General features: G+C 35.8%; 1 pseudogene; it reads right to left on the bottom strand.

The window, feature by feature from the left end:
• Positions 1–1,159: 1,159 nt before the first annotated feature.
• On the bottom strand, positions 1,160–1,744 carry LOC100816679 (uncharacterized; annotated as a pseudogene).
• Positions 1,745–26,467: the final 24,723 nt, after the last annotated feature.

Below are 26,467 nucleotides of genomic sequence, written 5' to 3'. Positions count from 1 at the left end.
ATGAGTTTACCCCATCACCATTTAATGTGTTTTGTCCTTTCCTATCATCCTTAACTGAGTTCATCATATTTGTGTGTCTTTTTTGGCTAGATTCAAATTTCTTTTCTTGGATATTTGCTTTATCCATTGGTTCATACTCCCTTTCCCATCTGTCTACCTCATTGACACTCTATTTATTCTTTGACTCGTCGGACCACTCATTCGACACCACTTCCATCCAATCTCCTTCCATTGACCTATTTAATTGTTGGTTCTCTCTTCCTTCTCCAACACCTTGACAGCAACAACTTTTTATGACACCCCACTCTTCTATAATCTATATGCCATAAGGGCATCTCCAAGTTTTTTATATGAATTTCTTAATCATTTCTAATTTTGTGGTCCCCATAGCACTTTTGTAGTCCCCACAATGCCATGAATAAATGAAGCAAATATTAAATATAAATAAAAAATAAAAAATTACATAACATTAAAAGGAAATGTGCAACATTAATAAATACATTTTTACATAATAATAGATAAATAAATACAATGCATTGAAAAAACATAATGATGAAAAATAAAAAATATTGCATAAAATTAATTGTTATTTTCATTTTCGAAACGTTCCCAAATATGCTTCACTAAATCTGCTTGAAGTTGGCGGTGTTGTTGTTTGTCATGAAGTTGTACTCTCATTTGGAGGTATGTTGATCTGATACTAGGGTGAACATTTTTACTAGTGTTATTACCTACACTATCATAATCAATATTATTTTTATATGTGTCATGTTCATCCTCAACTATCATGTTGTGCAACATGATGCATGTATAGATGATATTCCTCATTTTACTAGCATCCCAAAAACGTGTCGGACCACATATAATTGCGAATCGAGAGCACTCCAAACACCTATTCTACATCCTTTCTTGCCAATTCTTGTCGTTGTGCAAATAATTTTTGCTTTTCTCCTTGTAGCATTGAGATGGTCTTCACAAACGTGGCAAAGTTTGGATAAATTTCATCCGCTAAATAGTATCCCATATTATATTGGGTTCTATTCACTGTGAATTACACTGCAGGCACAGGTCCTGACAAAACTTCATCAAACACATTAGATCCATTTAACACAGTAATGTCATTATTTGAATCGGCGGTTCCAAAAAATGCATGCCAAGTCTACAAGTCTTGTGATGCCACGACTTCAAGAATGATTGTTGGGTTGCAATGATCATCTCGACAAAATTGGTTTTTCCAAGCAACTGGAAAATTTTTCCATTCCCAATGCATACAATCAATGGAACCTAACATACCTGGAAATCCGCGTGTCGCGCCCATTTGTAGTATTCGTTTGGTGTCTTTGTTATTTGGTCTCCTCAAGTATTCATTCCCAAATATGGTACAGATGCCTGATACAAATCGCTCTAAGCATTCCACTACAGTTGTTTCACCAATTTGAACGTATTTATCCACACTGTCAGCAGGTGATCCATAAGCCAATATACGAATAGCAATTGTGCACTTTTGCAATGGAGATAAGCCTTTTCAACGTAGTGCATCGACCCTCATTTGAAATTATTCATCATGGTTATTGAGCGCGTCTACAATTCGGAGAAAAAAATTCCTTCGCATACAAAACCTTCTTTGGAACTAAATGTCTGTGTACACAGGATTTTCTAGAAAATAGTCATTGAACAATCGATCATGACCTTTTTCACGATTACGATGTACCACTTCTTCTTTGGGTATTGATGTAAGCTCCATTGGAGCTTGTAGACCTAGGATCTTCTTCATCAATGGCTTCCTTTGCTTCTTGGAAGATGAAGGGCAGCGGAATGGAGAAGGAAGAGAGAGAGGAGACGCCGCTTCAAGGAGAAGATGAGTCTAGAAGAAGCTCACCACCATAGGAGGCCATGGATAAGAACTTGGAGGAAGAAGGAGATGAATGAAGGGAGAGGAAGAGAAGAGCACAAAATTTTGTGCTCTAAAAGAGCTCTGAAATCTGAAGTTTAATATTCCAATGATCAAAGTTCAAAAAAATGCATACACATGACCTCTATTTATAGCCTAAGTGTCACACAAAATTGGAGGGAAATTTGAATTTCAATTCAAATTTCACTTGAATTTGAAATTGAATTTGTGGAGCCAAACTTTGGAGCCAAAATTTCACTAATTATGATTAGTGAATTTTAGTTATGGTTCAGCCCACTAATCCAAGATCAATTCCAAGATTCTCCACTAAGTGTGCTTAGGTGTCATGAGTCATGTAAAGCATGAAGGACATGCACAAAGTGTGACTATATGATGTGGCAATGGGTTGTAGTAAGCAAATACTCACCTCCCCCTCTAAAATTTAATTGGATTGGGCTTCTACCAATTCAATTAAATTTTATTTCCCAACACACACATCAAATATTCACTTAGTAAATGTGAAATTACAAAACTACCCATAATACAAAAACTAGTCTAGGTGCCCTAAAATACAAGGGCTGAAAAATCCTATATTTCTAGGGTACCCTACCTACATTATGGAGCCCTAAATACAAGGATCAAATATAATGACATCCTTGTCTAGTATGTACAAAGATAATTTGACCCAACCTTGGCCCACAGGCTCAGAAATCTACCCTAAGGTTCATGAGAATCCTAGGGCCTTCTTCAGCAGCTCTAACCCAATTCTCTTGGAGCCTCTTGCTCATGGCTCTAGTGACTGGTCCCTTCCTAGGGAGGATTGCATCAGCTATGCCTGGTGGTGTTGCTATGTAGTTGTTGTTGGCTCTCAAGTATCAACCTAATGATTTCTTCATCAGTGTTGTCTTCCAATTCCTCATCTATCATTTGATCTAAAACTTCATCTAAATTGTTGTTTGGATTCATTATATGGTAACCAAAGTGTTTAAAATAAGACAAAATATGTTGTATGAGAATATGCCAGATGATGCAACATTGGACATTTATATAGCTTCATTTATAACAACTAGTTTTTCAATGGCTACTTTCATAACAACAAGTTTTGCAACGGCCAATTTTATAAAGGCTACTTTCATAACGACTAGTTTTACAACATAAATTCTGAATTTAAGACACAACAAATACCTACACTGCTAAAATTAAATATCAAACATAACATTAGCATGAGAACTAAAAATTTAATATCCTAGTTTTTTCCTAATATTGTGACACCTTCTACCCTACACATATATGTACTAATAATAAAAGGAATAAGAAATTATAATTAATTAAAACACATTTAAATAAAAACATTTCAAAAGGGTACAACGTTCACCTTCACTTTTCTAACATCATAATATAACTTGTCCAATAAATGATAAAATCATCTCAACTCAAAACAAGGTCGTTCAAGACTTCATGCAATTAATATAGAAACCTATGCCCCAATGTCACATTCTAACAGAGCATTATGTCCTGACGTCCTTCAGCACAAGGTTCCTTAAAGCAATTCACCTAGTCATCTACTCCCAAGAACACAAACAACACACAGGGAGCAAGCTATCACATTCCTAACTAATAGAGAGAAACAAGACAACATGTAGATATACATATTATATAAACAAAATACGACTTACTTAAACATGGTTCATGTCATTCCACCACTTTGTCGCGTAACATCACATCACAACACAACACATCTCATTCATTTTCACATCATTCATGTACTCAAGGATTGAAACACAATATCACTAAATCAATCAATATTTATCAATACACAAGAGTTATGCAACAAATACACTTAAGACTAAATCCTATATGCCATGTGGTATCATGTCAGTGAAAAACCTCGTCGGACGCCTAGGAGTACATGACAAGACAAACCACGCACTAGTAAGTCAGGTCACTCTCACTAGGTAAAATCATAGGAAGACCAGTCAGGGTCATGTTGTTTTGCGAGAATGCTCCAACCATGTGGGATCAGCACAGGCTTAAAGGAGCACTCAAATCGAGTGCATTTACCCCCAAGGTCTGAAGAGTCTGTCAAAGCCTCTCCCTCCTGATTTCGGTCCAACCCAGAAAATATTTTAGCATGCAAACTCTATCTATGAACTGTACAAAACACAAAAACACTAAGAGCACTCAATTTTATCAACCAATTCATATCAGGACATCAATTGGTATGTCATACACAAAAATATCATATTTATAATCGTAAAGGAAAATTTTAATTCAATAAACATCTCAAAATAAACCCTAATTTAATCGTCTAAGGATCCCTACACATGTTCATTCTAACCCTCAATTGCGATAAACTCACCCCTTACCTCTAAGAGGGCTCACGTGTGTATTCCGGCAGTGATAGCGGTATCTCTAAAGGTTTCCTAAGATTCCTCAGGCTTTTCCTCTGGTTGCTCTACTAAGGTTTCCAAGCGTTAGAGAGAAGGAAAAAAGATTGAAGCCTTCATTTCACTGTCCGCGTGCGATGAGTATTTATACCTCCCTAGATATTAATTTTAGAAACCAATAGTGAAGATGTGAGGAAATGAATTGTGAATTTGGTGTCAAAATTTCAGGAAGATCCAATGGTTAAAGAGTCCATGATCGTGAGTTTACTGGAACAGGTTTGGGTCTCCGCGGGAAAAGAGAAAGCTACAATGCGAAGGGCATTTCTCTCACCTCAGATACTATTTAGCAAATTCCAACGGTTAGAATATTTGTAAATGGGTTTCGAATTCAGTGCTCAAACTTCACGAAGATCTAATGGTTAACAAGTCTGAGATAGTCATTTTACTGAGACATGTTTAGGTGTATGCGGGAAAAAGAGAGGGTTTTGGAAAAGGAAGAAGGGAAAACGAAATTGAGAGGAAGAGGAAGCGTAGAGACATATTGTTAGTCTGAAAACTGACCTAACGTGTCTCTATTTATAGCTAGGGTACTATTAGCCTATTATTTACTCTGTTTTATTATTATTATTATTTTATAAACAAGAACTTTATTTTATTTCCTATCAAATGAATAAATAAAATATTTTTTTCCTTCAAATCATTATTTTACTTAATAATTGTATTTCTCCTTATTTATTTAATTATAAAAACCTCATCATTTTTCTAAAACTATTTTTGAATAAGAAACCTTTTTAATTTATTTACGAAAAATGGGGTGTTACAAGTATGGTCACAAAACTTTTCATGGTTTTTGCATTGTTGTTCGGACATGTTGGATGTATCCTTCATGAAGATTTCATACTCCATACGTCGTTCCTGTTCTTGCAAACGCCTCTCCTGTGCCTCCTTTAACTGAATCAGTTTTGACATGTTCATATTTTTGTCCTTCATTACACTTTCTATGCCAGATAAATTGAGAGTGTTAGAAGATTCTTTTCCTTTGCTCTTCCTTTTTGCATCTTTTTGTCTAATTGGGTGAGATATTGGCGATGGCGTATCATATTCTTTGACTTCAATGGGTATCTCTGGGTTAGAAGACAACGAGTAATTTCTAGAAGCAAAAACCTTTGTTCTTTTTTAACACTTTAACATAAATTTTACATCAATCTTGTGAGTAAATCATATGAGCATCCGCCAAAACATCCTTCTTTGAACTTCCACTTCTCCTATGTTTATTTTCTTGTTTGTAGCACCCGTTAAACTTTTAAACTGGAGGATGGATCCTGTTCCAATGAGATTTTAATTGAGTCCAACTTCTTTCACAAAATTGTCTGCCTTGACGCTCATCATCATTGTTGTACACATTTTTTATCCTTGCCCAATATTGCTTTGATGTTTGGTCGACCCCTATAATTGAATCCTTTGACATATTGAGCCACTATCGCACGAGAATGGCATCTTCTATCGTTGAGATTGTGATATGACTTTTTTTTCCACCTGAATTTTTATATCCTTCATCTAGTTGAATATTGTTTACACCGATAGGTGATTCAATTTCATTGATAGGGGGCACAAATTGGATAAAGAAGGCCTATAACACATGTTTGAGTTGGTGAAAGTTGATGGTTGACTATAAATTTGTGGATTTTGAGAACTACCACTGGTAGGTGGCTCTACATTGGATGAAGGATGCATATACCACATGTGTGGGGGTGGTGGATACATAACATATTGCTGTGGATTTTGAGAATTTTCACTAGTAGGGAGTGATTGGTTTTGCAAATAACCATAGTAACATTGATAATTATACTGAATGGGATCCATTTATAAAGAATAAAAATTTGACACTTGATAGCAACAAAAAAAAAATACGCAGTACAAATGAATTGTACAAAACATGCTCAACGATGCACAAATTTATAGTGAACAATGCAACACAGTGAAAATAAAAACTACACAATGGTCATCTACAAATTCAACGGTAACATATAACGGTACAAATGCCAAATTTCACAATCAACGGTAAAATCCACAATTAAAAAATGTGATAAAAGGTTTCACTTTAGTCTTTTTTTTCTTCCTTTTCCACTACTGTTTTCTTCCTTCAAAAAGTGCTTTTTCTGGAACCTTCTCCACCTACCTGGCTTTTCACTCTATCTTTTCACCAGAACCTTCCCCTCCCACCCACTCCTTTGAGTTCCAATGCCACCCCACCATCTCTTCACTTTCCTTAATCGCACCACCACCAACCCACCCCATCCTTCAACATCGGCGCCTCCCCTCATCGCACCACCACCCAACCCACCCCATCCTCCAACATCGACACGTCCCCTCATCGCACCACCACCAAACCCAGACCCCAACCAGTCACGCGTAACACCACTTGCGTCCCCTCATCGTCTCGTCCCCTCAACGCCTCATCACGTCCAATACCGGCATATGCAACCCATGATGTTTGAAGTTGGTCGAAACGACATCGTTGCAGTCACAATCACTATTCATACTCCATTCACGGTCACTATTGGTACTCTTTAATTTGAGCAATTTTTTTTGTGAAATTTCATCTTTGCGTTTGTTGGAACAGTTCATCTTCTTCCTTTTTGTTGTTCTTGTGGTTGGGGAGTACAGATTCTATGCATCTCCTTCATACTTCCCACCGTGGCTATGAACTTTGTGAAAGCATCTTCATTCCACATATTTAGGGGCACCCCCACTAGATGGACCCAAATTAAATTGTTACCATGTATCAAGTGGGACTGCCATGGTGCAAAGGTCTCGAACCAACTACTCAACCATTCACTTGTTAGAGTTTTCTGGTCTTAGTCCCACATCGCTTGGATTGTTAGAGTTTTGTAGTCTTAGTCCCACATCGCTTGGTTTGTAAAAACTTGTGTCTCATTAGTGTTATATATAGAGACACCTTGTAAGCTTTTATATGTGCAAGTAATGAAAGTTCTCCTAGTGTAGCCGTGGACGTAGGCACATACATTGTGTGTAGAACCACGTTAAACTTTGTATCAAGAGCTTTTGGTTACTCCATGGGATTTCCTTAGTTTAAAGGAACTAGTGGGAGTCTTCTCAGTTTAGTGAAGGCAGTGGGAGCAATGGCATTAGAAGAGGGGAAGGTGAAGATCGAGAAGTTTGATGGTAGAAATTTCAGCTTTTGAAAGATGTAGATAGAGGATTATGTATATCAAAAGAAGTTGTATCAGCCCTTATCAGGGGTTAAGCCAGACGACATGAAGCAAGAAGAATGGAACTTGCTTATCAGGGGTCGGCAGCCAACAAAGTATACTTGATGCGCCGGTTGTTCAACCTCAAGATGGGAGAAGGTATCTCTGTAACTGATCATATTAATGAATTTAATACTATTCTTGCCCAGTTGGAATCAGTGCATATTAAATTTGAGGATGAGGTGAAGGCATTGATTCTATTGTCATCACTACTGGATAGTTGGGCTACAATTGTTACTGCAGTTAGTAGTTCTACAAGGGAGAACACATTAAAGCTTAGTGACATCCGTAACTTGATCTTAAGCAAAGATGTTCGCAAGAGAGATTCAGGAGAATCTTCCAGTCATGTTTCTAATTCAGCATTGAATACCGAAGGCAGGGGAAGGACTACCCAGAAGGGCCAGAATGGTCGAGGCAGATCAATGTCAAGAGGGAAAGGTCAGAGAAAATTTCAAAGTGACATTACTTGCTGGAATTGTGACAAGAGAGGTCACTTTAGCAATCAGTGCAAGACACCAAAGAAGAACAAGTCGCACAAAAACAAGAAGCGCGATGATGATGAATCCACAAATGCAGCAACTGATGAACTTGATGATGCATTAATTTGCAATTTGGATAGTCCTGTTGATTCATGGATCATGGACTCAGGTGCGTCGTTCCACACAACTCCTTCTAAAGATTTATTGTCTAACTATATTTTGGAAGATTTGGGAAAGTTTACCTTGCAGATGGAAAATCTCTGGACATTATCGGAAGAGGTGATATTGACATAAAGACCTCTGGTGGATCCCTATGGACATTGCACAATGTCAGACATATTCCTACCTTAAAGAGAAACTTAATATCCATAGGGCAGTTGGATAATGAAGGGCATCACACCACTTATGGAGATGGAGCTTGGAAGGTAACAAAAGGCAATCTCATTGTGGCTCGTGGAAAGAAGCGAGGATCTCTTTACATGATTGCAGATGAGGATATGGTAGGAGTTACTGAGGCTGTCAATAATTCAACCATGTGGCATCAAAGACTTGGACACATGAGTGAAAAAGGAATGAAGCTTATGGGGGCAAAGGGTAAGCTATCAAGCTTGAAACATGTTGATGTTGGTGTTTGTGAACACTGTATCCTTGGAAAGCAGAAAAAGGTCAGCTTCTCAAGGGTAGGGAAGACTCCTAAAGTTGAAAGGCTAGAATTGGTGCACACAGATGTTTGGGGACCAGCCCCAGTGAAATCTATTGGAAATTCACGCTATTATGTCACCTTTATCGACGACTCTACCAGAAGGTATGGGTTTATTTTCATAAAAATAGATCTGATGTGTTTTCTGTGTTTAAAAGGTGGAAAACAGAAGTTGAAAATCAGACAGGTCTAAAATTTAAAAGTATGAAATCTGACAATGGCAGGGAGTATGATAGTCAGGAGTTTAAAGACTTCTATTCAAAACATGGGATCGGAATGATCAAGACAATACCAGGAACACCTGAGTAAAACGGTGTTGCAGAAAGGATGAATAGAACCTTGAACGAGAGAGCAAGGTGTATACGGATCCAATCTGGCTTGCCTAAAGCATTCTAGGTAGAAGCAATAAACACAATAGCATATTTCATCAATAGAGGACCATCAGTTCCTTTGAATTACTAGTTGCCCAAAGAAGTATGGTCTGGAAAGGAGGTAAAACTTTCACATTTGAGAATTTTTTATTGTGTTTCATATATACTGACAGACTCTAATAGTAGAGATATATATCTGACATGTATGGCTACAGGTTTTGGGATGACCAAACCAAGAAAGTTATCAGAAGCAGGAACGTTACTTTTAATGATAACTTATTTTATAAGGACAAATTTTCTGCAGAATCTACATGTGCAGGTAAACTATCAGAAATTTCTGAGAAAGCAACACTTGAAGAAATTTTAGAAAGTGATGTAGCCAATAGAAACTAGAGTACAGGCGTAGAGGTTGAGTCAGAACCATCAACTCCTCTAAGAAAATCTAGTAGAATTTCAGTACCACCAAATAGGTATTCCCCTTCATTGCATTATTTGTTGTTAACGGATGCTGGTGAGCCAGAATGTTTCAGTGAGGCTACGTAGGGGAATGGCACTATTGAGTGGGAGCTAGCGATGAAAGATGAGATGACACCCCTTCAAAAGAATAAGACGTGGTCTTTAACTAAATTTCTAGAAGGAAAGAAAGCGTTACAGAATAGGTGAGTCTATAGGCTAAAGGAAAAATCCGACGATAGAAGAAGATACAAGGAGAGACTTGTGGTGAAAAGGTTTCAGCAGAAACAAGGAATTGATTTCACAGAAATCTTCTCTCCAGTTGTAAAGATGACTACCATCAGAGTTATTCTGAGTATTGTAGCTGCAGAGAATCTTCACTTGGAGTAGTTAGATGTTAAAACTGCATTCTTGCATGGGGATTTAGAGGAAGACATCAATATGACCCAACCTGAAGGTTTTGAGGTGCCAGGCAAGGAGAATCTTGTGTGCAAGCTTCACAAAATTTTATATGGCTTGAAACAAGCACCGAGGCAGTGGTACAAGAAGTTTAATGAGTTTATGAGCAACTCAGGATTCAACAGATGTGACATGGGCCATTGCTGCTATGTTAAGAAATATACTAATAGTTATGTTATCCTTGTCGTGTATGTTGATGACATGTTGATTGCAGGATCTAGTATGGCAGAAATTAATAGGTTGAAGCAACAGTTGGCAGAAAACTTTGAAATGAAGGATCTTGGTCCAACTAAACAAATCCTTGGTATGAGAATTCTTAGAAACAGATCAGAAGGAATTTTGAAACTGTCTTAGGAGAAATATATACACAAGTTGCTTGATAGGTTTTACCTTGAAGATTCTAAGACTAGGAATACCCCTTTGGTATCTCATTTGAAGTTTTCAAAGAAGCAATCTCTGTAGACAGATGAAGAAAAGTGTTACATGTCAAGAGTACCATATGCATCAACAGTTGGGAGTTTGATGTATGCTATGGTGTGTATCAGACCTGACATAGCACATGCAGTGGGAGTTGTTAGTAGGTTCCTATCAAATCCAGCAAAGGAGCATTGGGAAAGCGTAAAGTGGATACTCAGATATCTGAAGGGTACTTCAGAGATGTGTTTGTGCTTCCGAAAAAACAATCTCACTTTACAGGGATTTTCAGATGCAAACATAGGAGAAGATTTTGATACCAAGAAAAGCACCACAGGCTACATTTTTACTTTGGGAGGTATTGCTGTGAGTTGGAAGTCTAAACTTCAAAATAGAGTTGCTCTCTCAACCACAAAAGTCGAGTACATAGCTATCTCAGAAGCAGCTAAGGAGATGATTTGGCTAAAGAATTTTCTCAATGAATTAGGGAAAGAACAAGATAATGCTTCAATGTTTAGTGACAATCAAATTGCTATAAGTCTTGCTAAGAATCCAGTCTTCCATTCTAGATACAAGCATATTCAATTAAGATACCATTTTATCAAGGAGTTGATAAAAGATGGAGACTTATCTTTGTTGAAGATTTTAGGATCAGAAAATCTAGCAGATATGTTGACTAAAGCTGTTACAATTGACAAGCTGAGGCTTTGCATTGCCTCAGTTGGCCTTCAAGGATAATTGAAGATGAAGGCGCTACACTAGGTAAAGAGTCGATGAACTCATCGCTTACAAGGAGCTGCTAGAGTTTGGAACTTAGACCCCAAGTGGGAGAATTGTTAGAGTTTTGTGGTCTTAGTCCCACATCGCTTGGATTGTTAGAGTTTTGTAGTCTTAGTCCCACATCGCTTGGTTTGTAAAAACTTGTGTCTCATTAGTGTTATATATAGAGACACCTTGTAAGCTTTTATATATGCAAGTAATAAAAGTTCTCCTAGTGTAGCCGTGGACGTAGGCACATACATTGTGTGCTGAACCATGTTAAACTTTGTGTCTTTTCTCTCTTCCCTTTTTTTCTTTCTCTTCTTTTATTTTTCTATACTAACATCATTGTTTCCATCATAATATCTTCCATGACATCCTCTTCCCCTCCTAAAAGCAACATCATATTGTCCCCAAGATATCTTAACCTTACTATTGAGAACCCATTGAGGAAAAATGCTTCTCTAATGATTGTCATTGAGTGGGAATGCACCTTTATCATCCATCCTACCATGCTTTTATAAAGTCATTCTACCTTTGTCTCCTCCATTTTGGCACATGTCTCCTTAACAGCCTATTGTCCTATGCTCCCTTTGTCTTTGGTCACCCATATTGGCTTCCCCTTGCTCACCATTTGTGCGTATGACACGCCCCTCCTTGCCTGTGGATCATTCATTGTTCCTCTGAGATGTTTTACCCCACCCCCCTTCACCCCTGGTCTAGTAATCCCTTTGGTAACATCATATCTTCCATATTGTTATATGACTCAACTCTTTTTCCAATCATAGTTAATCTTCTACTTCAGCAATGTTGACAAAGCAATATTGTTGCCCATACCTGTTCTTCCTAGGTGAAATAAAAAAATCACCCACTTTTCCCCACCTTCAAAAAGTACCCCACAAGTTTTCCTCATTCTGATCCTTCGGGAAATTAGTGAAGAAAAAAGTTGTTAGTTGTGTCCTATTAGTGCTAAACGTCCACCTATCTCTCCTAACCCTTTGTTTTCTAGTCCTATCTCCCACCATTTCTTTTCTCTCTCAAGGCTCTCTTTTTTCCCACTTGTTACTATTTTTCCTGCTAATTATAGGCATTATTTTTCTAGAATTTAGAGTTCACTAGCCTATGAATACGGGGCATTGAACTATTGATTTACCAAGATAAATGACACAATAATTGGAAAATTGTATTTAGGGAGGGACAAGGCAGAAAATTGAATATAGAGTAGCAAAATTAAGCTTTGCAACTTAAACGATTTAATTATCACTTTGTTTATTTGTTGATATTTAGAAACCAATGAAAAGTGAAAGAGGAATGAGATATAGAATGAAAATCAATAGTTCTATTGTTTAGGAATGACAACAAAAGTGGATAGAAAGAAAACTAGAAAAGAAAAGTTAACCCAAAAAAATGTCTTTCATTGAAATTGAGTGTTAAGAAAATGAGAAGGATTTTGTTTACCCGTTTGTTCCCTAAGCCACTTGCACATGCAATTTTTGAGAGAATAAAATGAGACAAATATATAGGTTCATAGCATATGATTAGCATTTGCAGCTGCAATTGTATGGTTAATTTACAAGTTGATGTTGACGTAATTTGCCACAACCAATTTATAAAAATTACATGTGAAATAAGTTTGGATTTTGCTAACGTACACATCCTTGTTTTTTTTTAGTATAAGTGCGTTAGCAATCTATAACTAGAGAATATCTTAAAATACACAATGAATAGGGTTTATAACATACACATCCTTATTTTTTAGTATAAGTGTGTTAGCAAGTTACACCATTGTGTATTTTAAGATATTCTATAGTAGTAGATGGCTAATGCGTTCATGCTAAAAAAATAAGGGTATATACGTTAGCCACACACACACATATTTAATTGGTAAGTATAGCAGCGATTATTAACCGTTGCCGCATATTAGGTAAAATTTGAAAAATAATGTTACTAAGAGTTTAAAACCACCGTTAAGTATTTACTAGCTAGTTCTTGGAATCAACATAAGGCCATTTGTAACCGATGTTGGTAAGCTTGGTCGCGGTTATTTTTGGGGTTGGTCAAAAATCGCCTTTCAGATGCTTTTCCATTGCCAGATTCAACGACGATTATTTAATCAATGGAAGAAGAAATAGTGGTGGTTATAACCACTGGTAAGTTGCATTTTGAACTGCCGCTAAGTAGCGAATTTTTTGTAGTTATAATACCTTATCCAAAACCCTACCAATTATCATCTCTTTGGAATTATACAAAATTTATAAACACAAATCACTTAATTACTTGATGTTGAAGAAAATTTTATGTGTGTATATATATATATATGATCATTATGTGCATGGTTAAAGAATATGAATAAAACACTAAATTCAAGAGAGCATCCTCACTTGCACAAAGAGAACCTGAAAATGTAGTTGAAAAAAAAATTCACAAGATTTTCATTTTCTTAAATTATCACTCTACGTCTTACTTTAAAATAATTATTAGTGTGTTGGCATGTGTGGAATACATGACAAATATTTTAGTGAGGGATAAAATAAATTTTTAATTTATATATAACAACATATAACAAATTTCAATACCTAGTTTAAAAAGATTTGATATACGATTATGTTTTTCTGGAAATTATTTAAGTATTCAAATAAAACATGAATCCATATAAAATTAAAAAAAACCATCAAATTGGTGAAATGAAAAAAATAACACAAGAAGGGAGGTTGAATTGTGTTTTCACAAAGTTATAATTCTTTTTGAAATCAACTGATGATTTTGATGTTAATTCTGAAAGTATTTGTTCAGAATGAATAATAATTGTTCTAAGCTCAGAATGAAAGTTCAATAATTTCTAGAAAAGATATTTCTAATAGCTTAGAACTGTGTTCCAAAAAGATTGTTTAATTGCAAAAGTTTTAAATAAAGGAATTGAGTTTTTGGTTCCTTTTAAAAAGAGGGGTCTGGCTTTATATTTTAAAAACAATTATGTGATGTGGATGCAAAATCAACATAGTATAGACGAAAAGGGGAAGAAGAAGATGCACAAAGGATCTTTATATTGGTTCACCCCAACCTTGGATTACATCCAGTCCTCACCCTTCTGGATGAGATTCTCCACTAACACAACAACCCACTTTCCAGACCAGTCAACCACTGGATTTCCACAACCTATCAACAACCAACTGGACTTCCATACTAGCTAACAACTAGACCAATAACACACTGGATTTTCACCTTGCTAACCACTTGTTGGACTTTACAATAAAGTTTTGTGTATTACTTCACAAAGAAAAATTCTCCTTTACCAAAGAAGGGATTTCCTATAAGTAAATAAGCAAGTCTCACTTCTATCTATGTAAGTTTACAAATCAAAACACAAATGCAGAAATAGGTATCTCTCTCACTGAGAAGTGTTGAAGCAACAATGACAAATTTCTCAAACAGAGGTGCAGCTTGAGTTTTCTCTCTTTAGATAGTTTCTTATGAGAACCCAAATTGGATTATAATTTCAACATCATGAACTCTTGAATTCATAACAAAAAGAGAAGAAAAATAGAAAATGGAAAATGATGCCACAATCTAAGCTTGATTGATATGTTAAGGAGGTTTCACCACAAAGAAAGATTCTTTGATAAGAATAATAAGGTTTTAATCCAAGAACCAAGAGGCTCATTACTCTCCAATTGGAATAATCCCAAATTTCAATTTCCTTGTTCTTCCTTTCATCATCAAATATGAGATGCATATAGTTGGCCATAGCATACCAAAATTCCCCAGTCATAATGCACTACTAATGGTGGTAATTATGTCAAGATAGTGGCTTTATTAATTAACTTATAAGCCACTCAAGGGACTCAACACACCAACAACCCAAACATCTAATTACATCTTTATTAATATAAAATAAAACTAGATATTATATCTTCATGGGTCATCATCCAAATCATTTTGTCATCTTCATTCCTCAAGTTTCTTTATTTAGTTGACCAACTTGAGCTTTAATCCTTCTAGATGTGAATATGTTTCAATGAGAGTTAGCACCATTTCGTTTGAGGCTTCTAAGACACCCTTTCTAAGCTTGTTTTGAACTCATCATAATGCTTGCTCATATATGTTTTGTAGAAGCAAAGCATCATGATGAATCAAGAACGATTCAAAGATGTTTTGATGATAACAAAGGTGATGACAAAAAGCTCAAAGGTCAATCAAAGAATGAGTTCAAGATGTTCAAGATAGAATCAAGAACACTTCAAGATTCAAGGATCAAGCTTTCAAGAATCAAGATCAAGAGAAGACTTAATCAAGATTCAAGATCCAAGAATCAAGAGAAAACTTAATCAAGATAAGTATGAAAAGGTTTTTTCAAAAACTGAGTAGTACATGGATTTTTCTCAAAACATGTTTACCAAAGAGTTTTTACTCTCTGATAATCGATTACCAGATTGTTGTAATCGATTACCAGTAGCAAAATGAATTTGAAAAAGTTTTCAAATGAATTTACAACGTTCCAATTGATTTCAAAAAAGTTGTAATCGATTACAATGTTTTGGTAATCGATTACCAGTGCCTTTGAACTTTGAAATTCAAATTCAAATGTGAAGAGTCACATCCTTTCACATAAAAGCCTTGTGTAATCGATTACACTGATTTGGTAATCGATTACCAGTGATTGTTTCTGAATAAATCAAAAGATGTAACTCTTCAAATGATTTTTGACTTTTTCAAATTGGTTTTAAGTTTTTCTAAAAGTCATAACTCTTCTAAATGGTCCTCTTGACCAGACATGAAGAGTCTATAAAAGCAAGGCTTTGTTTTACATTTTATATCAATCCAATCAATCTTATACAATCCTTTACAAGCCTTGAATCTCTTTGAACTTCTTCTTCTTCTTTGAGCCAAAAGCTTTCCAAACTTTTCTGGTTTTCTAAACCTTGAAAACTTGTGCTATTCATTCTTTTCATCTCTTCTCCTTTTGCCAAAAAGAATTTGCCAAGGACTAACCGCCTGAATTCTTTTTTTGTCTCTCTTCTCCCTTTTCCAAAAGAACAAAGGACTAACCACCTGAATTCTTTCGTGTCTCCCATCTCCCTTGTCAAAGAACAAAGGACTAACCACCTGAATTCTTTCGTGTCTCCCATCTCCCTTGTCAAAGAATTCAAAATGACACAGTCTGAGAATTCTTTTGTATCCCCATTCACAAAGTATCAAAGGTTTAACCGCCTGAGATCTTTGTCTTAACACATTGGAGGGTACATCCTTTGTGGTACAAGTAGAGGGTACATCTACTTGGGTTGTTGACTGAGAACAAGAGAGGGTACATCCCTTGTGGATCAGTTCTAGTGGAGGGTACATCCACTAGGTTCAAAAAGAACAAGGGAGGGTACATCCCTTGTGGATCTTTGCTTGTAAAAGGATTTTTACAAGGTTGAAAAGACATCTCAAGGACCGCAGGTCACTTGGGGACTAGATGTAGGCACCGGTTGTTGCCGAACCAGTATAAAAACTCTTGTGTGTTTGTCTCCTTCTTCCCTACTCTTTTACTTTCCGCTGTGCATTTTAATTTCCGCTTTTACTTTTGGTTAAGTTTCTCTTCTACTCCTTATTCTCTTAACAACATAGTAAAAGCCTTAGAAGAGTAAATTTTTAATTTGTAAAGGTTTAGGAATAATTAATTCAACCCCCCCCCCCTTTTAATTATTCTGAGGCCACTTGATCCAACATGTTTTTCATGTATATACACCCTTTCTAAGCTTGTTTTGAACTCATCAATATGCTTGCTCATATATGCTTTTCATGTATATATAACACTAAAATACTTAGCAGATTTGTTAGTCATCATACATATTCCATCATCCTTATAATTTGCATTGTTATTGGTTTGTCATAATTAAAATAGAGGATGGGGACTCAACATTTGGATCACTTTACTGGCACATTCATAATTATATAAAAAAAAATAGTAACATACATATAGTATAAGAGAATTGTAAATATAACTAGGCGTAAATATGAATCTAGTAGTTGTAAAAGAAAATATATGAATTAGTAATTGCAAGTTTACATTTTTTTCAGTTTTGATCTTTATAATTATCTTGTTCATTTTTATTTCCTGTAAATTTATGCTTTTTTCAATTTTTCGTTCCTGAAAAATTTAGAATCTTATAGGCACTAAAAATTGAAAAAGTACAAACTTACATGGACTTAAAAAATAAACAGAAAAACTTACAAGAACTAAAATAGAAAAAAACATGAACTTATAGGAACTAAATTCATATTTAAGCCTTACAAATTATTACATGAATCACCTATAGCAAATGAAATCTACATATAAAAAGGCAAATCTAATTAATGATTCTAACATAAATTGTCCATGGATTATTCTATTTTTTTAAAAATGAATGACATTTTCTTCTTTGAATCTCTTATTGTTTTTTGTCATTTAAAACTACATGAAAATTTGTTATTTGTTTTTTTTTTTCCAATGTGAGATAATCAACTTTTGTCTCGATCTTGAGGTCTACCATAAGGAAATTGCTTTGGATGTCCTTTCTTGAATATAGATGATCCAACTCCATAATCTTACTGTTCTCTACAAGCAAGTGGAACACTGTAATGTATAGAGGAACTATGAATCTTTGCAATTCAAGTCTCAGTCGCCCATCCTTAAATCTCTTGGATCTGCATGCATCATCTCCATCTTGAGCATTAAACCTTAAGATATACTCAAACTTCATAGCATACTCTGCTACAAACATCAATCCTCATCGTTATCTCACAAACTATGACTCCTTTTGATGTCAAGCACTAGCCAGAAAATAGCCCAAGTAACAACCTCTCATGTGTCCCTAAAATACTATGGCTCCTTGCCACCAATACTCTACTTCTCCAACTAGCATATACGCAACATAAGTCACCTCGTGATTATCAGAACAATTCATAGCTTTAAAGATTTTCTCTAGCTCCTGAATCCAAAGGTCAGTTGTATCAGAATTAGTCTCCCTTACACTGTAGGGGATTATTCTTCTTAAACTTCACTAACTCTTAAAATTTAGGTGGAATCATTTCTTGCCTAACAGCCATCTCCTCACACCTAAGCATAGCCTCTTGGTGTTTTTGAGCCAACACTGCTTGTTATTGAGTCACGACATTCACATTGGTCTCCAAGGTATGATTAATCAGAGAAAAATCACTTGTAGGAGGAGTTCTACCTCTATAAGGTATCATCATCTAAACTCCTACAAAAGTAGACAACATCATCAATTATTTCTTTGCGTAAATAGAATACAAAGATTCCAATCCATTAACTTAGGCAAACAATAATTATTTCTATAAAGAAATGATTTCACATCAATCACTACAAAAGATGCAACAGACCTATTTCCCATACATTTGTTCCCAAATAGACTCAACCAGGATTTAATATGACCAAATGTAACACCTTGTTGTGCTATAAATATTACTACTTCATTTTAGTTTCAATTAAAACTTTATTTACATAATTACGAAAAATGTGAGTTAATTTTTTGTGTTGTGGTGTCTAATGAAATATATTGAAATCCTACGACCACCCAAAATTAACACAAACATATCATACACATGTCTATTGTATCATTATCATACATCCATGTCCTATAGTGTATTGACTGAGAGTGTATCTACCTCATGCCTATCTAAATATATACATACAGGCCAAAATGTATAAGTATTTCAAAAGGACAAGTGGAGTGTGTGCTACAAGTACTAGTGTATCCTTTACCATTATAATACATACAAAAGGGGAGGGGGATACAAAGACTCAATCTGTAAGCTGGCCTATTGACAAAAAATACTAATAATCACCGCCTTCAAAGGGCAATAAGGTGAAAATGATGGGTCACCATTGCAGGAAGAGCCACCAAAACCATCATGACCACAATCGTAACCACGCCCACCAGCAACACTATGATATAAACCCTTATATTCACGAGTTTCCCATCCCACGAGGAATTGAGAAAGGGGTATGTCCAACATTAAGTAAGAGATCAACAATAGTGATAGTAATTTCTATATGATAGGTTATTACTATAGATTCATTAGGTACATATTGAATCAGCAATAGTTTATCATAACAAAATATAGGTATATCACCTATAAAGGTCCATCCTTGCTCAAGGCCTTAGATGGTAAGGTGCAACTCCACAGAGAAAAGGTCATAAGGTCGAGGTCCTGCCATTTGCTCCCATCATGAAAGCGAACATCACAAACATTGCAATCACACACACAAAAAAATGCAAGGACAAACTAAAAAGAACAAATAACACATGTATATGACAGTATCCTATGTAACTTATGTATCAAGTATATATTTTCATATGAAAGAAATGAGAAAATGCATAAATATCACTCAATCGCATCAATCATGACCTCAATCAAACAATCTAACAATCTTTTAATCATTCTTAACTTTTTCCTCTCACAGGGACTTAAATCATTATAACATATTAAGATAAAATATTTTAACCTTTTCCCCTTTCACAAGGACCTATAAATCATATTTCATTATAACCTTTATAGGTACACAAAACAGGGTTACCCTCTCACAAGGTCAATAGGCAATATTGTACAGTTTCATCTATAGGGTGACATGTCCTCTCACAATACAAGGTCATCTCACCGGTATCTTTGGAGGGCGAAATGTTCTTTCACAAAAAAAGGTCTACTTAACAGGACTCTACGAAATGTCAATAAGAATTTTAAAGGGAGGCATGTCCTCTCACATGATAATGTCCTCTTAGCAAGACTCTACAAAATCCCCAAATGGATTTCTCAAGGGTGACTTGTCCTCTCATAAGACAAGGTCCTCACATAGGAGTTTACAAAAACCCATATCCCTTCAATATCTTAAAGTCTCTTAAGTTTCAACTTTCACCTTTTATTAATAAGATATCTAAACCACCAAATGTTCATCAAATTCATAACTCAACAACAACAACATAGCTTTCAAAAAACTTACATAATTAGTGCTTCAATTGGTAATTTTATTCACATGGATTCAACATGTGGGACTCAAGCCTTACTAGTAATCATAAGATAAGCTACCTACCCTTTTTATGAAGTGACAAAAATACCACAGGAAGGGGTGGTTTAATTATGTTTTCACAAACTTTTACTTGCTTTTTAAAAACAAAGTGTATTATGATATAAGTTCAAAAAGATATAGTTCAGAATGAAGAACTGTTCTGAGCTCAGAACAAAAATGCAAGCAATTTTTGGAAAAAAAAGGTTTTTACAATTCAAAGCTCTATTTCAAAAAGAGTTGTTTAGTTGTAAAGACTTTGATGAAAAGGTTTAGTTTTAAATCCCTTTATAAAAGAGTTTTATGACTTAAAAATTTCCAAAAACTAGTTAACAAATCAACAATTTAAAATCAATATTGAGAAAGGAAGAAGAAGATGCACAATGATTTTTATACTGGTTCACCCCAACCTTGGGATACGTCCAATCCTCACACTTCAAGTTAAGTTAAGATTTCACTAACACAACCAGCTACTGTTGGACTAGTCAACCATTGGATTTCAACAACTTGCCAACAACCCCATTGTACTTTACACCTAGCCACTGCTAGATCAACAACACTGCTAGTTTCAACCTTTGTTGGCCACTTGTTGGGCTTTGGTAACAAGGTTTCTTTGATTGACTATGCAGAGACAAATTTCTCCTTCCATAAGGGATTTTCACTAAGGAAATTACAATTTCACACTTCTATCTATGATCTATATCAGTTTACTAGTTATCGCAACCTACCCTACGACGGGACAACGAAGGCAAAATAGATAAGCCAAAGCGTTCGCCTCCAAGGGAGAAAATGAGCGGAGTTGCCACCAACGTTTATTCGAGGGAAACGTTAGAAAAACCAAAAAGAGGTCTGCAAATTTTGAAAATAAGGGTTCAGGAATTGTTTACGCATGGGGAAGGTGTTAGCACCCCACGCGCCCATCACCAAGGATGGCAGCCTTTAATCAAGCGTGCAAAAACATGACTTCAATGTTATTTATTTTCCCTTTTTATGTTTCTTTATTTTTTGGGATCGACAAGGGTGTTTCCCTTGCTCCTACGTATCCTTAGGTGCGATGAGGAATTCAGACCTACGTAGTTCTTTAAGTCTAAAAGTTTGTGTGTTAAATTGATTTTATGTTTTTTGAAAGATTGATTTTAATTGCGAACAAAAGTCATTTAAGGCATTCAGACCTACGTAGCCTGAGGGTTGCAAAGTTAAGGGATAGGAGGAGAAGGTCTATTTGTTGAATAAATATAGTTTACCTATTTGCAACCTATGTAGTGTGTAACGACTTGCCTCATCGCTAAGATATCACCAATCTAAACCACGAGAATTTCAATTTTTAAATGAAAACTCCGTTAATTTTTCTTAAGAAAAATGAACGTAATTTTTTCACCAAACAATACACCATTACTTAAGTGAATACACATATATATAGGAATAGTAACTCGATACACACCATTCACATAACAGAAAGTAAATTTGTTCATACAAATAATTAAATTTGTGATTTACATCTTTAATTCAACAAAAAGAATCATGGAACCAACTATGGAGGAGTTGATTAACAAAACACAACTCTCTCCCAAAATAATCCCAACGTCATCACGTCGGCTCGGTGGCTCTACAAAAGAATCTCACTTCTCATACTTTACTGTTGTCATTCTACTCCCACGAACAAAGGTTTGCAATCATCATAGGTACCAACCACACGGTACAAAAATTGCAAGGGGTGAGTTTATTATAAAAGAAATTAATAAAAAAAATCAAATAACCACAATTAGTAAGAAAACATTAACAAATATCATAAGCTTACACAAACATTCACTAGTCCAACACACACTCAACAAATAGTCATCATCAATTCATAGTTCCAACCAATCATGCTCAGTATGATGCATGCACCTGACCTCAACTCTCAAATGCAATGTGGTACCATCCCCAAGGAAATAGCCTAAGCGTGTCCACACGACACTATCACTTAGGAAAACTAGACAGTAAGTGTCGAGGTCACCCTGTCGTGCACAGGCAACTCCCCCCCATGGTGATCAGCCTGAGTCTCAAGGGAGTTCCAAATCGAGTGACATGCCCCCAAGTATAAGTATTCCTCCTTATGAGAAACTACAAGTACTTACTGACAAAGTTTATACTATTCCATGTGATATGAAGTATGAAACATGGGCACCATCAAATGCATTGACCGTGGATAATTAAAGATTCTAAGTCATCCCCCTCTAGAGATGCTTAAAACTCTTTAACCACTTTATTTCCCCCACCAGGAACATCCAACAAGGTCACTCCACCCCCCCATGTACATACACAACATACAACGTATGAAACATGGGCACCATCAATGCACTGACCGTGAATAAATAAAGATTCTAAGCCATCCCCCTCCGAAGATGCTTAAAACTCTTTAACCACTCTTTTTCCCCCACCAAGGATATCCAACAAGGTCACTGCACCCCCCATGTACAAACACATCACACAACGTATGAAACATGGACACCATCAATCATTGACTGTGGATAATTAAAGATTCTAAGCCATCCCCCTCCAAAGTTGCTTAAAACTCTTTAACCACTCTATTTCCCCCACCAAGGACATCCAACAAGGTCAATGCACCCCCCATGTACATACATAACATACATCATCATAGTGTATTTTCAACATCATGAACATTTCATCTCAATAACACTCTCAACATCAACATCATCTCATCTCAATGACATTATCAACAACAACAACATCATCTCATATTAACATAATCATCAATAACATCATCAACTCATATTGACATAATCATCAATAACAACATCATCTCATATCAATATCATCATAAGCATCCCTCACCTTATATCAATTATTGTCATCAATAGCAACATCAACAATAAGTCACATTCTGCATATACATACATCCCTAGTTCATGCCTTAGATTCATACTTCCCAGGTCTTCAGACCACACAAGTCTAATAGTAATGTTATTAATCAATAATAGATATATCGCATTCCATTAATCAAAAACATTGTTTTTTTGAAAACCAGCATACAACAGGGACATGCATACATCCCCATAGTTAGGTTCCCTGACCCCAACTTTGACATTAAAAGATGTAAACTATAATAAACTCCCCTCACCTATTATGAGCTCTCCTTTAGTTCCTCTTTGCATCGTTGAAAGGTCTCTCTCATTCACGCTCGTTAGTCCAAACACAAGGTTCTATATGCCAAATTGAAGGAAATTTAATATAGATTTTTTAAACAAGGTTAATAACAACATTTGGAGTCAAATACCCTATCAAAACATAAAGGGCTAAGGGGTGTTTCAGATTCTACTAAAAGGAGACATCATTTTGAAATTCCGCTCACGCCAATGTGACCGGGGTTCAGTGAAGGTCACGAAAGTAACATCAATGTTATAAAAAGATAACTTTTACAATGTCTCATTTTCAAGGGTTTTTCAAAGGAAGTGTAAAAACACCCTATTACAGTACCCAACACACAAGAGACACCGAGAGGAACTCTAACTAACTAGGAGAATGGCTTAGAAATCAAGATTACCTCAGAGAAGCTTTGAAATGGAGGATTGGGGAAACTTTTTCCACCAAATCCTTGCGGAGGATTTTGAGGATTCCACTCTAATTAAAATGTTCCTCTTGGTGTGGGGGTTCGAAGGCAAGCAACGGCGGCTCATGGCGGCCACTGGTGGTCATGGGTGGTGGAGAAGGAGGTGTTAGGGTTTAGGTGGCAGTCCACTTTTCCCGCTCTGCATGCAAATTCTAGCTCAGCGTAACTTCCTCTGCATTATGGCTCGCACAGTGGCCAATTCTTGCTCAGCGCCCTTCGCGCTTAGTGAGACATCAAAAGTTTTTATTTTCTCATTCCTAACAGTTAGGATATGGAATAATGTCTTAGGAAGCTCCGCACAACATTTTAGGATGATCCAACGGTTAACAAATATGGGATTGTGATTTTACTAAAATAGGTTTGGATAAAATCTGAAATCTCAATTTCAACTTAGTTCAATAGAACTCCACATAACTCAGCATCCACATCAAGAAATTCACACATGACTAATTCAAGCCATACCTCAACTCGTTCAAGTCAACCATACAGTTATATAACACGATAAATACAATTAAACATAAATTTATAACTAGTAATATTTTAGGTTGTTACAACTCTCCCACCCTTTAGAAATTTTGTCCCCGAAATTTACCTGACTCAAACAAGGATGGATAGGCTGCTCGCATCTGACTCTCTAATTCCCACGTGGCATCTTCTCTTGATGCACCTCCCCAGATCACCTTGACCAATCGAATCTCATTCCCTCTTAGGTGCTTTGTTCGTCTATCCTCGATCCTCAAAGTCAATGTTTCATATGTCAAGTTCTCCTTCACTTGTACGTCATCCAATTCGATCACATGAGATGGATCATGGCTATACTTACGGAGTTGAGACACATGAAAGACATTGTGAAGATTAGAAAGTGACGTGGGTAATACAATTTGGTATGCCATAGGATTGACTATTTTAAGAATTTTGAAAGGACCTATAAAGTGTTGGATCAAGTGGCCTCGGAATAATTTAGAAGGGGGGGATAAATAAGTTATCAACGGTCTTGACTAATTAAACAATTATCCTTCTTAATGTTACTAGATTCAACTAGGCTTTTACTACTAAGTTAAGAAAGTAAAGAACAAAAACAATAACTTAACCAAAAGTAAAAGGGACAAATAAAAGTACACAGCGGAAATTAAAGAGTGTAGGGAAGAAGAAGACAAACACAAGATTTATACTGGTTCGGCAACAACCCGTGCCTACATCCAGTCCCCAAGAACCCAATGGTTCTTGAGATTTCTTTCAACCTTGTAAAATCCTTTACAAGCCAAAGATCCACAAGGGATGTACCCTCCCTTGTTCTCTTTGAACAACCAAGTGGATGTACCCTCCACTTGAACTGATCCACAAGAGATATACCCTCTCTTGTTCTCAGTATAACAACCCAAGTAGATGTACCCTCTACTTGTACCACAAAGGATGTACCCTCCAATGTGTTAGGACAAATAATTCTCAGGCAGTTAGTCCTTTGAAATCTTTTGTTTAAGGGGAAGGGAAGAATCAAAAGAATTCTCAGGCAGTTAGTCCTTTGAATTCTCTTGGAAGAGGGAGAAGGGAGACACAAAAGAACTCAGGCAGTTAGTTCTTCGATTCTTTTGGCAAAGGCAGAAGTGAATGAAAAAGAAGAGTAGCACATGTTTTTGAACAATGAACTTTTCTTGGAAGAGAAATTATTGAATAAAAACTCTTAGAAAGAAGTTGAGAAATGAATCAGAAATTTCTGTAAAATGGTTATTGAAATTCATGCCATGGTCACATATTTATTGTCATTTGATGACTCAAGTTAAAGTTTGTAACTCTTGGCAATTTCTTTAAAACTAATCACTTTTAAAAGGTTGTGACTCTTTTGAAAAACTAGTCACTTTAAAAGTTGTGACTCTTGAAAACTAGTCACTTAAAAAGTTGTGCTTTTGAAAAAATCTTTAGAAACAAGTCACTTTAAGAATTGTGACTTTTGGAAATTTATTTTTTTGAAATCAGTCACTGGTAATCGATTACCATCAAGGTGTAATCGATTACACATCAACATATGTGACTCTTCATGTTTAAATTTGAAAATCAAAATGTTTAGAAACTCTGGTACTCGATTACAAGTATTGTGTAATCGATTACACAAGTTTAAAATGATTTGAAAAGGTTTTATCACATGTTGTGACTTTTGAAATTTGAAATCTAACATTTTAAAACATTGGTAATCGATTACAACTTTGTAAATCAGTTTTGAAAACAATGTTGGCTACTGGTAATCGATTACTACCTTCTGGTAATCGATTACCAGAGAGTAAAACTCTTTGGTAAAAGATTTAGTGAAAAATTCTTGTGTTACTCAATGTTTTGAAAAACTTTTTTAGTACTTATCTTGATTGAGTCTTCTCTTGATTCTTGAATCTTGATCTTGATTGTTCTTGAATCTTGATTCTTGAAACTTGATTGAATCTTGAAACTTGATTGTTCATGAATCTTGATTCTTTGAAACTTGATTCTTGAAGCTTTTTGACTCCTGATTCTTTGGAACTTGCTTAACTCTTGATTCTTTGGCATCATCAAAATAATCTTGGAAGTCATTGCTTCCACAATCTCCCCTTTTTTGATGATGACAATCCTGAAATCAAGAGGATACATACAAGTTTTGTTC

Source organism: Glycine max, chromosome 14 (genome assembly GCF_000004515.6).
Source record: "Glycine max cultivar Williams 82 chromosome 14, Glycine_max_v4.0, whole genome shotgun sequence".
Lineage (NCBI taxonomy): Eukaryota > Viridiplantae > Streptophyta > Magnoliopsida > Fabales > Fabaceae > Glycine > Glycine max.
This window is presented reverse-complemented; position numbering and strand designations above follow the sequence as displayed.